Source organism: Struthio camelus, chromosome 3 (assembly GCF_040807025.1).
Source record: "Struthio camelus isolate bStrCam1 chromosome 3, bStrCam1.hap1, whole genome shotgun sequence".
Lineage (NCBI taxonomy): Eukaryota > Metazoa > Chordata > Aves > Struthioniformes > Struthionidae > Struthio > Struthio camelus.
In genome coordinates, this window is record NC_090944.1 from 49,913,821 (window position 1) to 49,937,753 (window position 23,933).

Sequence of the window (23,933 nt, forward strand, 5' to 3'; positions counted from 1 at the left end):
GTGTGATGACAGTCCTAAAATTGGCTTTCATGGAATGTAAACATTATCCCTTGCTTGGTTTTTGTGCTTGGCTAATTTTCAAACCAGCAGACACAGCTTCATTAATAATTAGTGGTTGACTTTACGGTCTACGAAAGCTAAAATGCTTCTCTCTCCTAATGCAACAGGAGGAAAGGCTATAACACTCTGTCAGAAATCCCATGTGCACTGGAACTCTGTTATACCGGTATCTTTTGGGAGATGTTGCTACATTCATAAGTAGTAGATACAATGTTGTTACTTTGTCCATAAATTGATTTTTGTTTCATCTGATTAATACTTTATCTATACACTCATTTTAAGCAGTTCCTGTAATTATTTGGAAATTATATTTTTGAAGCCTTTGCATTATAAAGCATTTGGTACCTGCCCCGCTTCAATTTAATTTTTTTTTCTGCTTTACCAAGTTTTGACATAGATCAAATATAAAAGCCTAGATCATAGATTGTTTTGGTTGTAATTTTGGCAATAAGTTTGGCCTTAATTCTGCATATCAGGTCCTTAACACTTCTCTGTCACGTAGTCAGGCATGTCCTCTCCTTCCACAACCTGTTGCACTGTGAATTTTGATTTCACAGTATGCTCTTTAAAATTATATGAAATTTTAACATATGCCTAGCAGAGCTATTTAAAGGGAATTATTTTCTATTGTAATTTCTAAGAAGATTTTATGTTACAAATAGTCTGGTTCTTAAGAGGGTTGGAGGTAAGCAAGTAAGAAGAGATGAAAGATTGTAAACTGTTAATATTTAGTGTGAAAAATTCATGCTAGCTTGTTGAACGGGAATCACTATATTAATATTTTCAGTAACAGGAAGTGTTTAGTCGCTGATTCAATAGAAAATATTAAGGGAACAGTTACAAATTAAGGAAAAATACGTTATTTGATAAAAGGACCTTCCTGTACCGGTGCTCAGCAACAGAATGCTATCGGCAGTGAAGAGGCTTGAGCTGTTTGTTTTGCATTTAGAGTACAGAAGAATGTTAACACAACTAGGACAGGAAGGTCAAGAAATTCAGTTGATTTTGGAAAAAAACCCTCAGGAATGAATTTTCGTGGTGAACATATCCTAATAGAAGTACTTCTTCCTCTGTGCTGAAGTCAACGTTCCACTGTAACTTTGTTTCTCCGTGTAGATGATAAAAATCTCACTTACTAGATCACTGGTTCCCAGAAAGTAGGCTTTAGGTGGTACTAAGCCATGACTGTATGAGAAGAGCTGTAATTTTTTTTTTTTAAGTTAGTACAGTGACATCACTGCAAGTTACACACATTAGATTGTGTGTGGCAGACGCATTCCTTTATTTCGAATTTGTAAGTGTGTGTCTTAATTTAATTCTGAATTACACTAGTTGTATGTACTGATGTTATAAGTTACTGCTGGTGAGTGAACTAGTCTGCCTTCTATAATTTGTAAAAAACAAGTATCCCGGGAGCAAGGACGTTTCTGAAAGCAGTTATATAGTTAGTGTATGGTTATATGTATTTCAAGTAGAGTGTAATATCATTACCATTTTGCTGTTCTTCAGAAGCTCGTGAAGCATTGAGTTTTGAGAAGATGCTGTTTTTATGAGACGTCATTTGCTCCTTTAATGAAGGAGCTTGCTTTCATCAGGTAGGTAATATGAAGCTTAATTTACAAATGATCTTACAGGGGGTGATCGCAATGGCCACCAAAGTATAATTTATTGGGGTTTTTACACCTTGATAAAACATCTAGAGCTACATTCAGTAAAAGGTTTAGGATATTGAGTCAGGCCTTCCTCTTCCTTTCTTTTACCACTTGCATTCTTTATTGCCTGGTGACACAACTTTAGCAGAAAGAATAGGTGTTCTCTTACCTAAAGTAGTATATAGCTTGCTATCTGTTATTTGCATTATATATAGCATGAAGCTTGTGTAAATTGCATTCTTAGCATATCATCAGATATATTTAGAATATTGATCAGTCATTTTAGGAGTTTATTCAGTAGTGAATTGATAGGCCTTGTCAAAACTATGCATGCTGTGTATATGTAAGTACCAAAGAAAGTGCTGATAAATTTTTGTGTCCTCTACTAGATGTGATAAACAAGGAAAAAATAATTGATGAGACAGGCACAAAACATGCTGAAAAGCAAGGTCAGCTAACCAGAGATAAGAAAGAAGCAGCATAGATGTCAGCATTGAATTATATGCGAAAGAAAGATACTCCAGCAGAAATTATTTTCAGAAGTGTGTGATGCTATTGCAAATTTAGAGGATTTGAATGAGCAGATGAAAGGCAGTTTCCTACCAATTCTTGGCTGGAACCATCTGGAGAAAGATGGGATGAGCGGACAAGTCCTGCAGCTGATTTTTTCTCTATCTGATCAGTATATATCATTCGTGACCAGAAATTGCATGTTGTGGCATGACATTCTGACATTCTTAATGGGTAGCACAGCTTTAGATACAATAAAATGCTGTGTAAGTACTAATTACTCTCAGGTTTTTGTGATCTTGCAGATTAGTTTCAGAGATGATCAGTTCAGCTGTTAACATGAAGATGCTGGGTTCTTTGACAGAGTAATCACATGCCATATTCTTTAAGGGGAGGGCACTACCTGGAAAAGCAGTGTGCATTTGTGTTATTTTGGCTCATGGCACAGAGAAGCGAGGACTCAACTACAGAGTGAGAACTCATCAGTCTAGCATGGCACAACACACAATAACAAAATGACTCCATATACAACTTTTACCCTCCATTTGTGATGATACAAGGAAAAGGGAAAGAGATTTTTTGTTCATGTTTTCATTTTGGTTGCCTAGTTATTTTAACAGGAAGAGACGTGTCAGGCAGATACTTAGACTGCTGAGCTATCGTGTAAGTTTACAGTTGATGTACGTATGTGGGTGACAGCAGCCTTCTTCTTTACAGATGGAAAAACAGTCATAGGATGTGAACTAGCTTGTTTAAGGTCACTCAACAGGCCGTTCACAAGCAGAGGAATAGAACCACAGTTTCTGGAGCTCCAGGCAAGTTTCAGCTTTGCTAGGATACATGGTTGCTATGCGATTTGTAAGTATTCCTCATCCCACTGTGCAGAATGTTAAAATGGAATGAAAATAATGCTCTGCTTTGAAATGTTTGGCAGAAGTAGTTGTTGACAGGACTGGTGAGATAATCAGGCTGGGTTTAGGTTTTGTGTTGTGGACAGTTTTATTATGAGATAAGTTCAGTAATCTGCCTATGAAAGATAACTACTATATTTTCTCCACCTCTATTTTTCACCCTCCAGTACAGTGTATAATAGATACACATCACTGTCATTTTCAGTTCGTTCTCTTTTCTCTTCTCACAGCCAACAGTGGGAAGACTGATGATGTGTCAAAACCTGCTACTTGTTGACTGCTGCTCTCCACTGCTGCATACCTATACTGCAGGCAGCAGCCAGCTTAGAGGGCTATGGACTTGCTTGGTCAGGCAGCATGTGCTGTGCCCTGAGTGAGGCTCTGGCCCGCTCTGTCCTTCTGTGCTTGACTGTGTTTGCTCGAATCCACCAAATTTTGGCTTGCCCTCCTATTCTTATTGCATGCACAGCATCCTTGTAGTTCCTGCACTTACCTCTGCATTATCTTTAGGCTCTTACACACCCTGGAAAACAGAAAGAGGCCCAGTCTTTCCCAGGAGAGGGGGGGTTTTCGTACAGGAGGACAGAATGTGAAGTTCATCAGTGAGCTAGCCTCTACTATCAACCACTCCTCAAGATCTTCCCATCACCATCCTTGACTATGTTTTCTTTTACTCCTCACTGCAGCTGCAAGTTTCTCTTTTCTTGTATTTCCCCCCTAAACTCATTTCATAGTTCTCGATTTCCCTCACTTCCCTGCAGATGTTTAGACATGCAATTTATTTCCTCTAAAAAGTCAGTCTGAGAGTGCACCACATTTATCTGCTGTATTGAGAGTACATTTCTTCCAAAGAAGAATGTAGTTTTTCTAAAGGATGGATTTTCTAAAGATGCAATATTTCTCTTCCTATTTCTCCTGTAAACACTGTTTCAGCTGACCTGGCAAGCACATAGGTTAGGCTCAATAACCATAGCATGTCCTACTTGATATCTCGAATATGCTGACTAGCTGGTCCGCACAGGTACGATCTGCCAAACCCAACTTACAAAATCAAACGAACATATTTGGAGGGTTGTTTTCTCAAAGGTCAGGTGGTCTGAGAGGCCTGACCTAGTCTGTATGCTATCTCAACAGAATGAGGTCATTCCAGGAAGATAAACGCGGTCTGCAAATACTAGCTCTGAGACACATGAATTGTGCCTTTCATCTAATTTGCCAGGCCAGGTCTTCTGTTTAAGAGTGTATCATATGTACTGTGTGTGCTTGTTCCATGTGTCCAAAGGGGTCCTTCAACTTGCTTACCCATACGGCAGTTTAGTTAATTAGCCATCCACCTTCCCGTGAAGTAGATCACAAATGCAATTCTATTTGCTTTAATATGTTTTTATATCGTGTGTCATACATGGATAAAATAGTCTTTTAGTACCCATAGCTTCAGAAAGACAGCTATCACAACTGACTTCCAAAGGGAAGGGTTTTGACCCTTTCAAGAGAAACCCCTATATATATACAGGGTGGGGGGTGGAGGGGGGTGAATTCATCCAAAAGCCAGAGACAGGTTAGACAAAAGGGTAAGCTCTTCTACTTTCCACACCCCTGGCCCTAAAGTTGCTGCTTCCAGTGCCCCACACCTTTGTTTCACTCCTCCTGACCTATGCTACTTACTTCTTTTGCTTTCCCCTGTGCATAATCCTCATTTATGCCAGATTATAGTGCTTCTTTCCTCACTGAAGGGAGGGGACCATTCTCTCCTGATGCCTCATTATTTTGCTGCTTTTCTACCACTCATCTGCCCATATGCGTTTGATTCATGACAGAAATATTTTCAACATCCTTTGAACTATTGTACTGAAATTACATTTCCTTTGCATACAAATGAAAACGAATATCCCAAAGGTTTTAGCAAAGAACCTACAGAGCATTTTGGTTTGTTTGCTTCTTCCCTCCCCATTTTGGCCAAGGGTAGGATTCAAACTGATGATAATAGAGATCAAATTCAACAGTTACTATACGACTTCTTGCAGTATGTAAATTAACTTCCATAAAGAGAAAATGGCAACACTGTTTTGTCCACAGAAGTATGATAAAATAGCTATGCCAGTGCACTGAATTCCTTTTCATGGCTTTCATTTTCACTTTTCATTTTTCTAAGGAGTAGTGACTAGCATGTGCTGTTTGAAATATATGTTAAAGTGTTGAAGAGCCATAGCTGGATACACAAGAATGAACAAATAACAAAGGGATTAAAATTTCTACCTTTAGGAAATGTTGGGGTGAAGGAAAGGGTCAGACAAGAGCCCCTGATTCAGGTCGCACCCTATCTGGATTATTTAGTCATCACCCTCTACAATCTCCTCAAGCAGACCAAATTTGTTGGCCATCTAAGCATATGTTTAGGAGGTTCAGAGAAGCTAGCCTTCCGACAGACAGGGGTTTTCCCTTCACTGCAGCAGAACTAAGACTCTTCTCAGTCACTCAATGACAGGATAAATCCGGAGTTGAATAACCCTGAAATGAAACAGAAACTTCTGCACAGACAAGATGATAGCCTGTTTTTACTCCTCCCCTCTGGCAACTCTGAAGAGCTAGACTGTATTGATATTATAACTGATTACTTGCACCATTCCAAACTGTTGCACTTTTATATAATTTTTGCTACAGCCGTGCCCTACATTTTGAATACAATGTGAATGCCATATGAGGACATGGGGGAAGGGCAAAAATTATTTGATGCAATCTTGGTTCAAATGCCAGCTTAGTCACAATTTGCTTAGGACTTTGCTTGTTTTTAACGTTATTGAGATAGCTATGTGCGCTAAGCCCTAAGGGCAGTGCTTTTCCCACTGGCTGGAGAGAAGATACTGAAGAGGTGAAGGAGCAGAAAGCTGATATATGATGACCAAGAACAGCTAAGAGAAAAGGAGGAGTTTCTTTGCTCACTTAGAAACTTTTCTCCATACTGTCTTTTTCAACCACAGAAAGGCCCACTAATCTCACCTTTTAAGGTCATCTAGCCAAGGCTCCCTCCTTCCTTTATTTCCTTCTTTTTCTTTCTTGCCACTGTTTTACCCAGCCCTCAGTAACCAGAAGAACATTTAGTTATGTTTTGGTTCACCTTTAAATAACACTGACATTGCTTGGACAAGGAATTGATGAGAAAAAGAAAAGAAAAAAGAAATGAGAGGGAAATAGTTAAATAACTACACTACTACTAACTCAGAAGATGAAATGTGTTATGTGCATGTTTTGTTTCAAACGAACAAGCATGTAACAAATGGCTGAGGTATTATAATGGTGGAGATACAGAAGAACACTAGCACATGTGGATGGAAAACCATGGGAGGTGTATTTAGTAAGTATAAGCACATAGCCTTAAGTAGCTTTACGTAAATGTCCAGATGAAAAATAGGAGTACTACCAAATGTACAGTACAAAAGTCTGATAAGATGTAGGCATGAGTACCCTCTAGTGGCTTTCTGGCATTTTGCAGGGTTGGTCCTGAAAGGTGATGAGCCATTTCTTCTTTCGTGCTCTATAGCGCAGGGCAGCTGCACATCATTCTTCATTATAGATTTGCCCAGAACCCATGTTTTTATTAGGCAGCTGGATGATAAAATCACACAATAATTCTCAGTGAGTGCCTAATTGCAACTTAATTTTAAGTGAGTTATATAAACAGATTAGATTAATCCTTCCCTGTATTTATCTTTTATTAGTTAGCATGCACATGCAATCAGTCTTAAAAGTTCACTATCCAGTTTAGCTCTGTTGCTGCGCTGAGCAGACGTATATTGCTAATACCTGTCTATTGCTCGTAGCTGCACTACGGAGAGGCTTTGTGAGATCCCGGTGACTCAGAATAATCTTTGGGATGTCATTAGGCAGTTTTGGAGAAAGGCTCTGCAGATGGGAAAAACAGCCAAATAACAGCTGGCATTATATCTGTAGCTCAGTTTAATGCATTGTTTTTAAATGAACATCAGGCAGTGCTTTGTTAAGTCAAAACATTATTGTAAGGGCTGGTAAAATAATAATTCCTCTAGAGATTGATAGATGGTTTTAAATAGGCTGAAAAGGTAGGGTTATATGGCCATTGGTAGTGACGCTGTCCTCCAGTGAATGCTGTGCTACGTGCAGCACTTCTTTAGTACATGCAGCAGTCTATAGTATAAAACGAGCTGATAAGTCTTGTATATAGATATAATATAAAATAATTCTTTAATAGGGCCAGTGAAGAGCATTAGAACACTGAAAAAATAACAGACAAGAAAGAACAGAAGTGCTAGTGTTAATAAAAAAAGTTAATGTTTTTGTTTCTCCTCAGTTCAAGCTTTACTAAAAAAAAACCACAAACCAACAGCTGGAAGATTAAGGCAATAAATTAGGCAGGACACGTCCGTTTCTAAAAGAAAACATCCTGTGCCCTGCACTTTTGGCAGATAGTATTAAGAAGAATTTTGTAAAACATAAACTGATGACATATTATTTACTGTGTCCACGGTGTTTTAAAAATAGAAAAACAGATTTTCTACTGTGATCTCATGAGCTTATGAAGACATTGCAGTAACTAGTAGTAAAACCATACCTTATTGCTCTCTGTTCTGTGCTTTATGTCTGTATTTTTATCATCAGATACGTACTATAGATTTGCCCTAAATCAAGCACCTTAAAGTTAGACATCTATGTCTAACTTCAGCCTCTACCTACAGTCAGCAAACAGAAAAAGGCACCTTCATTTATGACAACAGTACACTATTCTTACAGGTTTGGAGGAAATGATAACTAGCTGTTTCTACGTATGAATTCTCACACTACTTAATCTAGGCTGGTATCTATCATTAACAGCACTCATGTAGTCACAGAAAAGAGGAGATACCAGGTTATATCCCTCCTGAGAAATCTCCTCTAAGCTCTTAAAGACTGGTATAAAATCTGATGCTTTCAGATTTCATCTCTCCTTCAAACTCTTCTTCCTATATTTGTTGTAAAAAATTTGCTTAATTCTAGTACTCATAAAAATTAAATATTAATAAATTGTAATTCTTTTCAGGCCTGCTGGGTTTTAGCTTTGGAGACCAGGGAGAAAGCCTGGAGAAAGGAAGACTTTCCCTTGGTTGAGGAGGATTGAGTCAGAGATCATTTGGGCAAACTTGACACCCACAAGTCCATGGGCTCTGATGGGATGCACCCACGAGTGCTGAGGGAGCTGGTGGACATCATTGCTAGGCCACTCTCAATCATCTTTGAAACGTCCTAGAGAACAGGAGAGGTGCCTGAGGACTGGGAGAAAGCCCATGTCACCCCAGTCTTCAACAAGGGTAAGAAAGAGGACCCAGGGAACTACAGGCCTGTCAGCCTCACCTCCATCCCTGGAAAGGTGATGGAGCAGCTTATCCTGGAGGCCATCTCTAAGCGAGTGAAGTATAAGAAAGTGATCAGGAGTAGTCAGCATGGATTCACCAAAGGGAAATCATGCTTGACCAACCCAACAGCCTTCTATGACGGAATGACTGGCTGGGTGGATGAAGGGAGAGCATGGATGTTGTCTCCCTGGACTTCAGCAAGGCTTTGGACACTGTCTCCCATCACATCCTCATAGGCAAGTTCAGGAAGTGCAGGCTAGATGAGTGGACAGTGAGGTGGATTGAGAACTGGCTGGATGGCCGAGCTCAGAGGGTTGTGGTGAATGGCGCAGAGTCTGGTTGGAGGTCTGTAGCTAGCGGTGTCCCCCAGGGGTCAGTCCTGGGTCCAGTCTTGTTCAATATATTCATCAGTGCCCTGGATGAAGGGACAGAGTGCCTCCTCAGCAAGTTTGCTGATGATACTAAACTGGGAGGAGTGTCTGATACATCAGAGGGCTGTGCTGCCCTTCAGAGGGACCTGCACAGGCTGGAGAGGTGGGCGGAGAGGAACCTCATGAAGTTCAACATAGGCAAGGGCAGGGTCCTGCCCCTGGGGAGGAAGAACCCCAGGCACCAGGACAGGCTGGGGGTTGACCTGCTGGAGAGCAGCTCTGCCGAAAAGGACCTGGGGGTTCTGGTGGACGACAAGTTAAGCATGAGCCAGCAGTGTGCCCTCGTGGCCAGGAGGGCCAATGGGATCCTGGGGTGCATTAGGAAGACTTGCTAGCTGGTGGAGGGAGGTGATCCTCTGCCCCTCTCCTCAGCCCTGGGGAGGCCTCCCCTGGAGTACTGTGTCCAGCTCTGGGCTCCCCAGTACAAGCGAGACATGGCGCTACTGGAGAGAGTGCAGCAGAGGGCTACAAAGGTGATTCAAGGGACTGGAGCATCTCTCCTATGAGGAAAGGCTGAGGGAGCTGGGCCTGGTTAGCCTGGAGAAGAGAAGACTGAGGGCGGAATCTGATCAATGTGCACAAGTATCTGAAGGGAGGGTGTCAAGAGGATGGGGCCAGCCTCTTCTCCGTGGTGCCCAGTGACAGGACAAGAGGCAACGGGTACAAGCTGAAACACAGGAAGTTCCGTCCGAACATGAGGAAAAACTTCTTTGCTGCGAGGGTGACAGAGCACTGGAACAGGCTGCCCAGAGAGGTTGTGGAGTCTCCTTCCCTGGAAATATTCAAAAGATGTCTGGACACAATCCTGTGCAATGCACTCTAGATGACCCTGCTGGAGCAAAGTGGGTTGGAGTAGATGATCTTCAGAGGTCCCTTCCACTGGCTCAACCATTCCATGATTCTGTGATATTTTGCAGCAGTAAATTCCATAGACTAGATGACCACTAAGTGATAAATGTGTTTTTAAAAAGATCAGGTGGTACATAAATGTACATAAAATATACAGACAATCTAAAAAGTCATGAAGAAATCAATGCATTTGGCAAAAATATTTAGGGAGAAAAGAAAAAAGTCATTTTTTTAAAAAAAATCATAAGAATGGAAATCAAGCTGTTTATAAGGTACTGTCTAAGTCTGTACGAAGCTAAACTAATCAAATTGTATTCTTGGACTGCCCCCGTATCATATAAATAACACCATCTTGATCAACACATTTTAACTAAAACCGCTACATTATCACACATGAAAAACCTCCTTTACATAGAATAAAATGTAAATTATAACAGCTTTCACAGTGTCCTTAAAACATTTAACTTAAGAAGAGTCTAATGTTCTTTTCATCTTTCCAAACAATTATCCTATTTGTCAAAACTGTGGTGAAGTTAAGTTTCAGATCTGCTGTTGGGACAAATTTTTTCCCAGTATATAGAACTTTGTCTTCTCACACGACGTAATTTCAAAATAGAGTAATAATAAAATCAAGATTTTTACCACAAAATTCAAAAACTTCAGATGACACAGGCCTTTCCCCTTCCCCGTTCCAAAACTCATTTAGCCATATGTGAAAGTTACCTATTTTGACACATAGAGGTTTTAATGTAACAAAATATGGCCTTATATACGTAAACACATTTTTTACATAGATGAAGAAGGACTGTAGTGCTGTGGATTCCTTATCAAAAAATGAAAACAATACACATTTCAAGAAGCAGTGGCAATAAAAAATAATTTATTTTAATTATTTTTGAGTTTTTAAATAAAGCTTTTATAAGAGATGTAAGATGCATGTTATGCCTGGTTTACCTGTTTCTTCTTCTATGCCGCTTAACACAAGCTTTCTAACATGCCCCTATGAAACTAGCTTGCCTGTTTGTCTGACCTGGATAGGCTAATTCCAGTTTAGAGCACTGATCGTATTGCAGACTCACTCAATCTGTCCTTTTTCTGCGTTAATTATTTTTGAAATTGGCAAACTTTTTGACAAGTTTTTCAGGAATTTACAGTTTATCCTTAGCTTTTTTCTGCATGCACCTAGATTGTTGGATTGCTGGACTGCTTCAATGTCATAGACAGTTGAACAACACCTAAAGAGAGAACAACAGAAACTGAAGTCCTTGTACTCTGCTTTCGCACGTGAACAGTCATACTCATTTAATGGATTTGTAGCATCACTGTCAGCAAGACTGGACCACAGTTTCTCTTGCTAGTGGAAACATTTAAGTGTAAGTCCAAATTTAGAGTACTGAGAAGAGGATATCCCCTTCAAAAGAAATACTGTACATCAGTGAGATTCTTCATGGTGTTCATTTCAAGACAGCAAAAAGATAACTTGTATTCATAAGGTTATTCAGCGTTGAACAACTTTATAATCTATTTGTTCTATACTCCTGAGAATGTAACCATTTGAAATAAATGAACCGAGGCGTCAGTCACGTTGGTCAATGACAGATACTCTGAGATCTAGAGCATAAGAGAGAACTTGGGTGTCGTAAGGTGTCTTTATATTGCGCTTTAGTTTGAACGCCAGTGTATCTCTGGGGAGATTTGGATGGAGATCTCACCATTAAAATAGAACACTTGGATGAGATCCTAATTTTGTTCCTGAACTGGAAGACCTTTGTTGTGAACTTGGCTCTGCTTTTTCCACATATCTTGGTCTTTTCTTTAATGTCTTGGACTGTGACTTTGTCCTTGATCAGCTTTTTGAGATAGAGCATCTTTGAAGTGATCTGGGCTGGGACTTAGACTGGCTGTAAAAATACCATCTATACCCTGACCTGCAGAACAGCTGTAGTGTTATTACAGCACTTCTTCAATACAACAGCAGTATTTGCTATTACAGAAATTACATCTTAGATCCTTGAGCTGTCTTCTAAATTCTCTAAACAGTGTTCATATTTATTGCTTTCAATTTTGAAATCTCTTGCAGTTTTTTAAGTAGCTTGGCCTCATATCGTATGTACCACACAACACCATTTTTCATGCTTAAGAATAGATTCTTTGCATTCAGACTTCTGAGATCTGACGGCTCTGAATTTGTGCTGCAAAATTAGTCTCATGAGGGATAAAAAAATCTTGTTAGTAGGTGCTATCATCAGCTGAATAAATATAAGAAAATATTTGTGATATTGCATTACTGCTACGATCTCCTCAGAATAAATTGGGTTCTGGTACATTTTTGTGAATCTAGTCCTTTGTTCTAAGTAGTATCATAGCCCTTCTTGTACATCTTGTATGCAAACTGAATATTCTGTATGAGCACAGAATCTGTGGAAGATAAAAGCAAGAGACATGTAACAAATGAAAATTTAAGGCCATCTTAGCTATTTAGCTGAATAAAGCCTCATTAATGATTTAATCCCTTATAATACTGATTGAGATGAAGTGTCTTTTAGGGAACCAAGCTTGCAGATCCTCTTAGCAAAGGTAACGTCTATGAGTATTTATTCTGAGAAACATTTTAAAGATGCCTAAATGAGGGATTCATACAAAAACCTGAGTAGCACCATTGCAACCAGATATAAATCCCATAAAAGAAGGATTCCTGTAACAGCAGAAAATGTATCAGTACCTACTAATATCTACGTAAAGAATGCAAGTACTATCTAGCATAGCGAGAATGAATGTTCAGAAATGCTGCTACTTAAGCCCTGTTGTAAGAGATATTCCAAGACTGGACAGCCTTTATCTCTTTTTCACACTGTGAGTTATTTTTGAGCTATGACTTTTTGAAGTTCTTTGCATGGAATTAGGTAGGTCATGCCTGATGCGAACACAAGTCCCTCTTTATCTGTGAGAAAGATGCTTCTAAAGCAGCAGAAGGTGAAGCAGCTGTTCTTTGTATAGTTACAGAAAATCTGTGGGCAAATATCATTTAGACAATGTTACTAACTCTTGGCCTTAACTGTTCTTCTTATATCCTCCTTATGATGCACCACTGGAAGAGAAAAAGAATGCTTTTTTTTCTTTTTTCTTTTCTTTCCTAGTTAGAATTCTTCTGGAGACCTCCAAGTTTCTTTTTATTCCTCCTCTTGTCCTAAATATGGTTGAAAGAAGTTCTGGAAGCTCCCATCTTTCTTGGGATGTTAACCAGTCCTGGTTGTAATGGTGCACAAAAGAATCAGCGGTGACAGCAACGCAGAAGCAGAATATCAGAGTGCCAGAGGAGTCACCCATGACACAGCCTGCAATATCAGCCAGTCCTGAGTAAAATGTCATGTTCTGCTAAGTGTTGGAATATTTTCTGAGGCAGGGAAGAAGGAGAAGGACATAGGGACACCAGTTTCTGGCTGAATATGAAGAGATGGCTTAGAGGGTGTTGAATTTTTTTTAGGTTTCTTTGAAGAATACTATACTGTATAGTGACCTTGTTATCTCTTCAGAAAGTAGGCAGCTGAAGGCTGCTCACCTGTAGTAAGAACTTTCTGCCTTTGCTCATCTGTGAAGAAAATGTATCACAAACTGAACTGGGATACAATGAATCTCAAATGTATTTGTATAGTCTTTTATCTCACGAATTAGAGGCAATCAAGATGTGAAGCCTTGCAGGATTTGAGCTATAACATAATGCTGAGAATTACTGGGTGAATACCCTGACAATCAAGTATAATTAATGTAATAAACTGAAGGAAAAAAAAAAAAAAAAGCATTAACTGTCCTGGGGGCATCATTTCAGCAGAGCTGCGTGCACTCTGCACTGCAGGAACTGAGATGGCTGCAGGTGGGGGGAATGGCAAGAGTGGCTCTATACAGACAGTGGCAGAAACATCCTTCTAGCCAAAGAGTTAGATGTAGTTCTTCCATGGAGTCTCACAGTCGGAAGCCAGAGCACTAAATGCCTTAAGTTTCAATGCAAAAAAACTTCAAAGCTGTCTCCTCTAAGGGTATCTGAAATTTCCCTACAGAGTCTCATTTGATCAGAGGTTATATGCTGTGACTTAGGCAGGCTAGGAAAAATGTGACTGGGCTAAAATACCAGTGGTGCTAACAACTCCCAGCATCATCAGTCTCTGCAAGGATGAGCACCTAAATCAATGGATATTAGTGCTGCCCTTCACCACTCATCCTGTTTTGCTCTTACTCACTTTAAATGATATATTAAATCACTTCAAATGATAACGAGTTCAGAACTGCATTACAATAATATACATTATAGTCTCTAAGAGGTGATCACTCAGATCTAAGTTCGTATCCTAATTGACCCTGGCATCTACAACACTCAAAACTGTTCGTTTAGTTAATGAGGCATGACAGTGGACGTATTAGTACATCTAAATGATCACATAAGTAAGTATGTCCTGTCATTTATAGATCTGAGACCATAACCAAAATACATAATTTAAAACCTTATCTGATACATGTTCAGCCCTCAGATGACACATGATCTGGAGAAAAAAGTCTCACAGAATATATTATTTTAAAATAATTAAAAAATTCTAAAAATAAACCCTAAATTTAGTTCTTTCAGGTATGAAAAAAAGTGGCAGTGAATACTGATTCTGTGCCAAACCAAAATAGTTGAGCCCGTCTTCTTTCACTGTCTGCCCCCTTCCCATCACATGCCTCTCACACTGGGACCTCCACTACATGTCCAGGTCTGTCTCCCACCCTCTTGAACCAGACCCTACCACATCTGCCCACCTATCTACCCCAATCCTCCAGCTTACAAGCTGTAACTGTCTCTTTGCAAGCACTTACCCCCCAGATCAAGCCTATCCCTCTGCACACACTCACAAGTAGCACACACGCAGCAGTTCCTATGTGCATGTAGGTGTTTACCCAACCAGCGAGTAAGGACATCCACCCAAGCAGGTGTTTGTATAGGTGTAATTAAGTTTCTCCAAGGATAGTCAGGAGCTGCCTCCATAGACCTCCTGAAAACAGCTCATCTACCATGCATTTGGGAGTCCCCTGAATGAAGATAGATAATGCACTATTTGCCAAGTAATTAGGGGCTGTGGGAATCACTTTAAAATATGCCCATATCACAGTACTGTCTTTCTGGATCTGTCTGAAGAAAAATTCATCCAACTTTTATCCATTTAAGTTTAACGGGGTCTGGAGTTCCTCTTTAGACAGCAAGACATCTGCAAAACCCGAGAAAGGGTATCCAAAGGCACTTCTGAAAGAAAGCAAGTGCAAATAACGCACAGCACATGTATTTGATCTCAGAAATGTTACCATAAAGCCTAAGGCCTGGCTCTATGGACACTTTTGCACATGCTTTTTTTTTTCTCCTAGTGAGTGGGCTTACTGATACAACAATTCACAGTAACAAAATTAAACACATATCCAATGCGTCTGCACACCCAGGGCCTTACCAAAGATCCATGTTTACATGGTAACCATGGAGTTACTGCTAATTTCTCCATAAACTCTGTGTGCACCTTCATCATTTTCATTACCTCAAAGAAGGAGCTACAGTTGGGTGCCACAAGGGGCATGAGGGAGACAAAACCTCGTGGGCGATGGTTGCATGGTCCGGGGCAATACCTGCCTTGTGAGAAGGGTGAGTTTTTCCTCCACCATCACCTCAAAGTGGTACACACTCATGCGCTTAGCACAGAAAGGATCATCCATGTGACACTTCAAGGCAGGAAGACACGTCAGGTGTTACAGGCCCACTGCCCCCATGTATTTGTGAACTCTTTCTATCCCTCTGTGGCCAGGGAGAGCACGGCAGCACTGCCACCGTGGCTGGGCAGCGAGGATTCGTGCCGTGCCTGGTGGGAAGGTCTGTGCGTCACGCAACACAGCAGCAGTGCCTCTGCAGCTCCCCTGGGGCCTCCAGTTGTGGTGATGGATGGTCAGATGTCTGTAGTAAGGGAAGGAGAAGACAGAGAGGTAATAGACACTTAGGAAATGAGCCACACATTTTGAGAAAATCTACTTAAAAACTCTGAGTTACTCCAGGAAATAATTTTCCATCAGTGTTGGCAGAGGGGCAAGGCCTCCTTCTCCTTCGAGGCAGGTGTGTGGCTCCAAGATGGGATAGCTGAAATGTTTTTGTGGATACTCAATACCCCAGCTACAGGAAGAGCTGTGTGTCTATTAGCTGATCTTCATGCACACTGTATATGGAATGCGTGTGGGTTCAGAAATTGCTTTGGACACTCAAGAAAAATTACTTTGCTAAGGCTTTCCATAATTAAGTCTAATGCAAATAATAGTTCCAAATATCTAATCATAGGAGAATTCAAGTGGGAAGGGACCTCAGGAGGTCTGCAGGCCAACCTGCTGCTCACAGCAAGGTCAGCTACGGGGTCAAATCAGGTAACTCTGGGCTAAATCTGATCGTTTGACGTGGAGTCGGGCAATGAGTTGGATGACTGAGCTGCTTTAACCTCTTCCTGTCATATATTTCTCCCTGTCAGAGTTTTAAAATGTTCACATACTCTTAATGATTTGAAAAGGTTTTCAGATCCTTGTTTCATTCCTGACATTTGACCTCAATCTGTCACTTTTATCTGCGTGTCAAGGTAAAAATGTCTGAAAGGTATACAATGTTTAAGAATGAGCAGGAAGGATTAAAAATCATGATGGATCTTGTGTAGTGTTTTAATTATATCCTATGCGATTGCCATCTAAGTACACATGGATATTTAGCCTGTTGTCCCTTCAGGGTGTTTGTTACCATGTGGGAGAAAGCAAATCCTTACGATACACGCAAGCAGACAAGTGTATACACCCTAGTCATAACCGAATGCCAAATAAACCTGGTTAAGACAGGGGAAGCTTGTTTAAATCTGTCTGTACAGATATGAACTGTAAAAGTTTGAACAGGTGAGAGCAATTAAGTGATCCATACTGGATAATTAATTTCTTATATTTTTCTTACAAACAGGACACCCATCAGGCTTAAGATAACTTGTTCCATTTGCCAAGAGTCAAATAGTAGCTTTGCATTAGCTATCCATAAAATCAAGCCAATACGTGCTAGTACTGTGAATTTCACAGCCACGTTACTCAACACGCGGAGCCCAGCAAAGTACTGAGGTACCGGTACATTCTATTTCACAGTTTTAAATTTTATCAAAGTTTAATTTTCCTTTATACGTATGGAAATCTGGAAGGATTTGTCTGCACTTTGTTTAAGGAAAGTGGAATAGGTGGAATTTACAAAGATTGTTGGTATGGGGGAAGGGTGAGGACGCTTGGCATTATAGAAATAAACAAATTTAGAGATAACTCATTAAAATTAGCAGTAGTACTAATAGATGGTATGTACCCTAAAGCAACTATAAGAGCTGAATGGAAAAACCTGACATTTTTGTACGTATGGTGCTTGTGAAAGCACTGGATTTTTTTTTTCCCCTTTGGAGAATGAAATCCTTCACTTCTTGTTAAGGATCCATTAAAAGTAGAAAGTGCTATTGTAGAATCCCTGTGCCAACCTAACTCCAGAGAAGACATCTGTAGGGTTGGAAAATTTAATTTTGCTCTTTTGACTCACTCAGACCTTGGACTTCCTGCCAACCTGCAAAATAATCGTGGTAGAGAGTCTTCTGATACAAACACCTGCTGCTAGGGAACCCATATTAATATTGCTAGCACATATTGCGTAGGTGACAGGAGAGCCTACACATACTAATGAAGTTCCTGCTGCCACTCAGCTGGCAACATCATGATGCTCCATTGTCAGTCCCTGAGCGCCACAGTCACCTCAGCTTCCCCATACAGGCACTCGGTGCCAGAGCAACTTTAGCCTCTTTTTTTCCTGCCAAAGTAGGTCACTCTGAGCCATCTGTTGACACTTAAGAGCCGTAGAATACTCCAGACTCCCTATGGTATCCTACAATTTAACATATATATATATTTAATTCCTTTTGCTGTACGTAGCTATTGTATGTATTGAGTGCACTAATTGGTAGGGTTCATTCAAATAATGATTTTAGGAATTGAGTGCAGGTCGTAAAGCTATACGATAGGGTTGAGTACAGTTCAGTGGGGAGCGAATGCAACAGGAAAGGCCTCGTTTTTTTGCTCATGGTGAATCCTGGGCAAGCGGTGCTATTCAGTGAAGAAGTACTCTTGTCTTTCTACTTTCCTCTTCTCCAACAGGCCTGTCAAGGGCTAAGGGAAGTAATCAGTCCCAGACGGCTATACAGTGGGGTTTGTCAGGCTCCAGATACATTTGCTTCTCTTGTTAATCTGATGGTGGGTGTGAAACAAGGAATGTTTCATATCGACTCCTGTGTCTCTCCCTTGCTTTCACAGCACCCTCAGCTCTCTCCTATGTGTCTGTTCAGTACAGAGGAAACCCATGCTGCAAGGGTGATTTTTTTTACTAGTACTCTTGATTTGAAGTTATCCATAGATAGATTTCTGGGAAGGCTCCTCTCTGCCTGGGTGAACAGGCACCACACGCACAAGTACCTTGGGGACAACCTGATAAAATAAGCAGGATTGATAAGGAATGGGGGGTGTCACATGCATGTAATGCAAAACATACTTAAAGCACCCTATAGAGCGTGTGAATACCTGTTGGTGTTGAAACATTGTGCGTGAGAAAGCAGGAAAGGAGCATTTTAATTACAGGAACTGGGCCCTGGCCGTCTCACTACTAAGCGTTTGCTGTAAAAGGCATACACATCTCCCACCTGTTAATGTTGAGCCATCGCTGCCTCCTGTTTTATGACAAGATTAGGGACAGTAAAAGGAGAGTTAGACCTCTGTAAAGTGTAAATGCACAGGCCAGATCTAAGAGTTATAATAATCTGTGGCAAGGTAATAAGGTTATGTATTATATGAAGAAACTGCAGCTCAGTCTCTAGGATGTGTTTAAAAACAAAAGAAATAGATGAAGAGTAAGGAATAATTAACAGGCCACACTAACTAAAGGTCAAGCTCTTTTGGACTAGAAAAAACTAGAACATATTACCTAAATTTAACAGATGTCATTGTGCGATGCGTGACTTAGAAACCATTCCTACCATTAGCTGAAACCAGTACAGATTGGCCCAGCTATTTCAGTAATACAGTTTGATCACAACTGCTTGTGATTTTCAATACTCCTTCATGGGTTTCTGGATATACTGGATGTCCCAATTGACTTAGATTCTAAAAATATACATACTTATTTTATCTCTCAAAGCAGTGTAATGACTGCACATGCTCAAATGACACTAAAACGCTTCCAGAAGTATTATACATGTGTGCTACATTGACCTGAAAAAATCAAACTGCACTCTTTTGAGTTATTCATATACACAAGGACAGCTATGGCCATGTTCATAGTAAAGGAAACTACGATTATGATTTTTAATAACACTGCAGACAGCTATATTTTTCCTTTTTTATTAATATAGTTATTTTTTCCAGAAAACTGATAGAAGCTTGAAAAAATCTACAGATTTGCTATAGCTTTAAACCTTTTCTTGTCTGCAGTAAGCCCAGGAGTACACACAATGTGTGTAAACATATTCCATAAGTGCTTATTTAAGTTTGCGATATCACGTAAATTAAGTAAAGACTGAAAGAGTGTTGTGTGTTATAATGGCTATTGCCAGCATAAGTGTTATTTGGCTTTGTGCATTCCATTGTGAATAGATGAAGTATGGTTATGCAAATATTTATTTTGAAATGAATAATTTAACCTTTTCATTAATCTTTATTAATGAAAACTCATTAAGCTTGCTGTGTATGTGTTTGCATGATTGGTACCAAATCTGTTCCGTATTAGGAGCAAAAATAATGACTCTATTTTCATATAATCTTCCAAGGTATTATGGAAAATGTCAACACTTAATACAAGTGTATTTATGATTACACAATCTATCATACCTCAGGTTTAAAAAAACTGATAGCAAAAAAGCTTTGGGGGTAAAAGGGATTTGCAATTAGACACAGTAAGCTGCTGGTTTTCTATTTCAATAACCCGCTAGTACCACTAAATCCACAGTAAAGTACTTAATAGTAATACTATGATGCCTAACAGAAATAACCAACTTTTTCTGGCTTGTAAAACATATCATAATTTTGCTGTTTATCTGCAAAATAGCAGACTAATATGAAATAAACCAGAGACTTTCAATAACATTTTTATAATACCTGAGATAAAATCTCCATCTGTATTTAAATTGAAATTAAAAAATAGAAAATTGAATGTTGAATTGTTTTGACTGAGCAATCACGTTCTCTTTTTTTTAACTCACAAACAGATATTTTCTATGAACAAACAGCTGTAATACTTCAAAGAGTCAATGGATTAGAAGTAAAGGTCTGTAAGAGCTGCAAAATATTTTTTTCTCCAGAGGACTAAAAATGCTGGGGTCTGACTGCTGTTCTGTCAGAATCAATAGCAGAATTAGACTTAGTTTCCAACAGAATGGGATCTCACTGTAAATAACTGGTGGCATACATACGTTAATAAAGGGGTATTTTAACATGAATAAAGATCAGACCTTTCTTCACTACTTTGGAAAGTTCAGCTTAGTCCGGATTTCATTTTTCACTTATATTTGCATTGTCATAAATATTAAAAATATTATTAACTATTTTTAAAATTCACAGAGATGGAGAAAGAAAAGCAATTAAATGTGTGGAGATATGTTTAACAGTTTTTCATTTTCTTGTTTATCTGTATAGAGCTAAACAGAGAAAACATTTGATTTCCTGGAGATTGAATTAGCTGTCTTTTACAGGAAGTAGGGGGAAGTTAATGAAGAAGTGGAAATGCCTGCAATTTTTGACCGTTTTGACCACCGTCTGTCTGTTTTCTGTGTGATTGCCCACTGTGTTGTCCACAACACAAATGATCTATGCCTAAGCAGGTGAATTTACAGCAGGAAAGCCAGTAGTAACTGTTATGTGCATGCTCTCATCCTTCTTTAGGGTGAAGTATTTTTTTCCCAGACTGTAGTTCATGTTACAGAAGATTTGGCAGCAATACGTACTCACGCCATTTGAATCTTATCATTACTTGTTCCTTCCCCTCTGGACTGTTTGTGTTTATAGAACAATTAATGACTCATGTTATGAAATGAATCACTGAATTTCTCTGGCTTTTAAAAATGCAAAATCTGCCTTTTGCAGGTAGAGAGAAACCAGACATCTAAGAAGTAATCAAATAACAAATCACCTATATAACAAATAAAGGGGTATAGAGTCAGTAACAGAGCTGCTTTAGTATCAAGGGTGTTGAGAGGACATGCATATATAAATACATAATACACAAATTTAAGAATGAAGGAAGAAAACGGAACGTTTGAGGCAGGACTTTTTATTGGAGGAGAAGGAGGGGTGCAGAATGGTTTTCTCCAGTGTAAGATCTCTGTCATTTGTCATTTTTGCTCTTGCACAGCTAAATAAGTTGGAATATGGCAGAGGGAACAAGCAGTCAGTAAGTTTTGTGTGATAAGAGTACTGGATATCAGTAATACCAGAGATTTAATTCTCTCCTTGTTTACATCCTGCTGTGCACAATTTGCAGAGCCCCATAATAGCTGATAAGCTTTATGCAACTCTTCAGAGAGATAAATCAAAGAAAGAAATATGAGTTTATCTGGCCCTGACTGTTAAACAGCTACCTGCCCAAATTGGCAATACTTAACCCAGATAATTTTTGAACCGTTCTTGAAGTTTATTGATGTTAAAAAAACACACTCACGATGGAAAAAAAATGCAGAATACAACTAAGTACTGTCTGCATTCCTGCAGCTTTGAGAGTGCAAACAAAAATTTGCACCAGATACAAAAGCACTATTTTGTTAAGCCAGTCTAAAGCTCTTAAAGCTTATACCCGGGTCTTTGTGGTTAACGGTGCATGAAAACGGTGTTTTGAAAATAACTGTGTCAGCTTAAAATATTACTGCCTCTCTCCCAGAGGTACTACCCACACAGCAGAGTCATGAGAATGAAAACACAGACATTTCTAAGCTGCTTCAGGATAAAGTCCAGTGATGTAAAGCATGAAATGCCAATGGGGGCTAACTTGAGATAAGCTGTTGGACTTTTCACTGAAGCAGCTCAGAGACATTTGTGTTTTTCCTTCTGCCACCAGAACTAGGGCAGGCATCTTTGGCAGTTACAAACAACTGGGAACAGTAACATCTTAAAATAGCCAAAGTTATCTTCTAAATGAGTGTATCTGAGGTCTAAGCATGGCTTTTAATTTACCCTTTTGGGTACAGGTTCACAGTCTTTGGATAAATGCTGAGGTCTCAATTATTGAGTCAAAGTGCTAATGCACAGACGCCTGGAAAGGAAGAGGAAAAAGGTCCTGAGGAATAAAAATGCTGTGTGAGGAATTGCAGATTTAATTCCAAGTTCTGTACCAGATGTAACCAAATCTGAGGGAAACATTAAGTTCATGCTTTCTAATTGAGTCTGGTCAGGACAATGAAAATCTAACAACACTATGATCAACTCTTTAGTGGTGGGAATGGTTTGGTGATAGAGAGAAGGCTTTGCTTTTCTGAATCCATCAATCCTGTATTCCTTTTCCTTTCATAAGCAATGTGTCATACGTAATGGCTATCTTGATCCGTTAACAATTAGGTAAGGCAATATACTTTGGCAACTTAAGCCGTTTCTCAAGATCTTTAGAATTCTTCTCCTATGCTGTAATTTTAACATTTTTGATCTGACCAAAGACCCCCTTGTCAGGCTTGCTTTTTAAACATACGATCTACTTTTGTAGAATGTTATGCCTTGATGAGTACTTAGTTATATAGACCTATTTGTAAAGCAGATTGGAATGTTATTTTAGGGAAGTCAGTGTATCACTTCTATACACAGCATCAGCCTACTTTTTTGTTTTTAATCCTTACTATGTTATTATTTTTAAAGCTTTGGATATTGTCTTGAAATCTAGGCCACCTTGAATTTAAAAGCAAAACATTCACTGAGTTCAGTTGGATCTGGATTTCAACCTAAATGCCTAATGTTGCTAATGCGGGATGTGGTAAACTTGATCATCAAGTTTTTTATGGACACAACAGATGTTCCTTCTTTTAGACCAATGAAAAGCCACCGAACCTCATCCACCCTCTAAAACAAAAATACAAGCATTTGTTTACAGCTTGATTCCAGGAATATGAATTGAACTAGCAGCTGCAAAGTTTGTTCTTGCTTAATTATAATTGAACATATGCACAATTACTTGCTTTTCCCAAAGAACCAGGACCATATCTAGACTGTATTTCCTCTATATATTAATAGCATATTTAAGTCTAATACTGCATTATAATGTGTTTAGCACAATAGAAATATCAGCATAGTATTTTTAATCTCACTTTTTAAAAAATACATCAATATATTTTTGTTTCTTATGCCTAGCAGACCACAACAACATGGTTTGTATTCATATATTGTGCATTTTGTAGATATATGAGTTAGACGGACTATAAAACAACATTCTCATGATCACAAACCAAGGCATAATTTGTAGAAACTGAAACTAGTAAATATAAATGTTTTATTCCTACTGGTGCCACTTAGCAAATACTTGCCATGAATTTTTAAACATTAAACATTAAAATTTCCATTCAGCCAACCTTGCGAGCTCAAAATATTTCATGACAAAAGATTTTTGCAGCAGATTTAAGGTGCAGGCATTAGCACATATACATTGCTGATGGAAAAAATGCTTTACACCTTTTGACCTATCTTTCCTGAATTGATATGATTTCAAGAGTCTTATCACTGTTCTTATTGCTAGAGAGAAAAAAATTCTTTTTGCCTTGCGTAGTCGTCATCTTACGTTAAGCTGTTCCTTTGCTTCGCTGACAGCCAGGACCTCCTCTCTGCTTTGATAACATGCTACAAATGCAAACGTCTTTAGTGTCTCTCCCTCCAGATAGCCTAGACAGTGAGCCAGTAGCTCTGCCAGGAGGTGATTTAGAGTGTGGTTCCACCAGACAAGCTGAGCTGTCTTAATGGCTTGCTGTTTCCAAAGAGGTAAACTCACTACATCTTCCGTGCTTCCAGTCATGGCAGCAAGTTCTGCCCCCAACTTTGGCACTTTTTGGACCCTCTCCTGAGCCAATTCAACTCACGAAAACAGCA

The 23,933-nt window shown here is 39.3% G+C and overlaps 1 long non-coding RNA gene across 1 annotated transcript; it reads left to right on the forward strand.

The window, feature by feature from the left end:
- The first annotated feature begins 1,412 nt into the window (after positions 1-1,412).
- Positions 1,413-11,460, forward strand: LOC138066717 (uncharacterized). The gene is made up of 3 exons (XR_011140133.1): positions 1,413-1,655; positions 2,940-3,080; positions 8,184-11,460. It is a non-coding gene; the product is annotated as an uncharacterized lncRNA (long non-coding RNA).
- Positions 11,461-23,933: the final 12,473 nt, after the last annotated feature.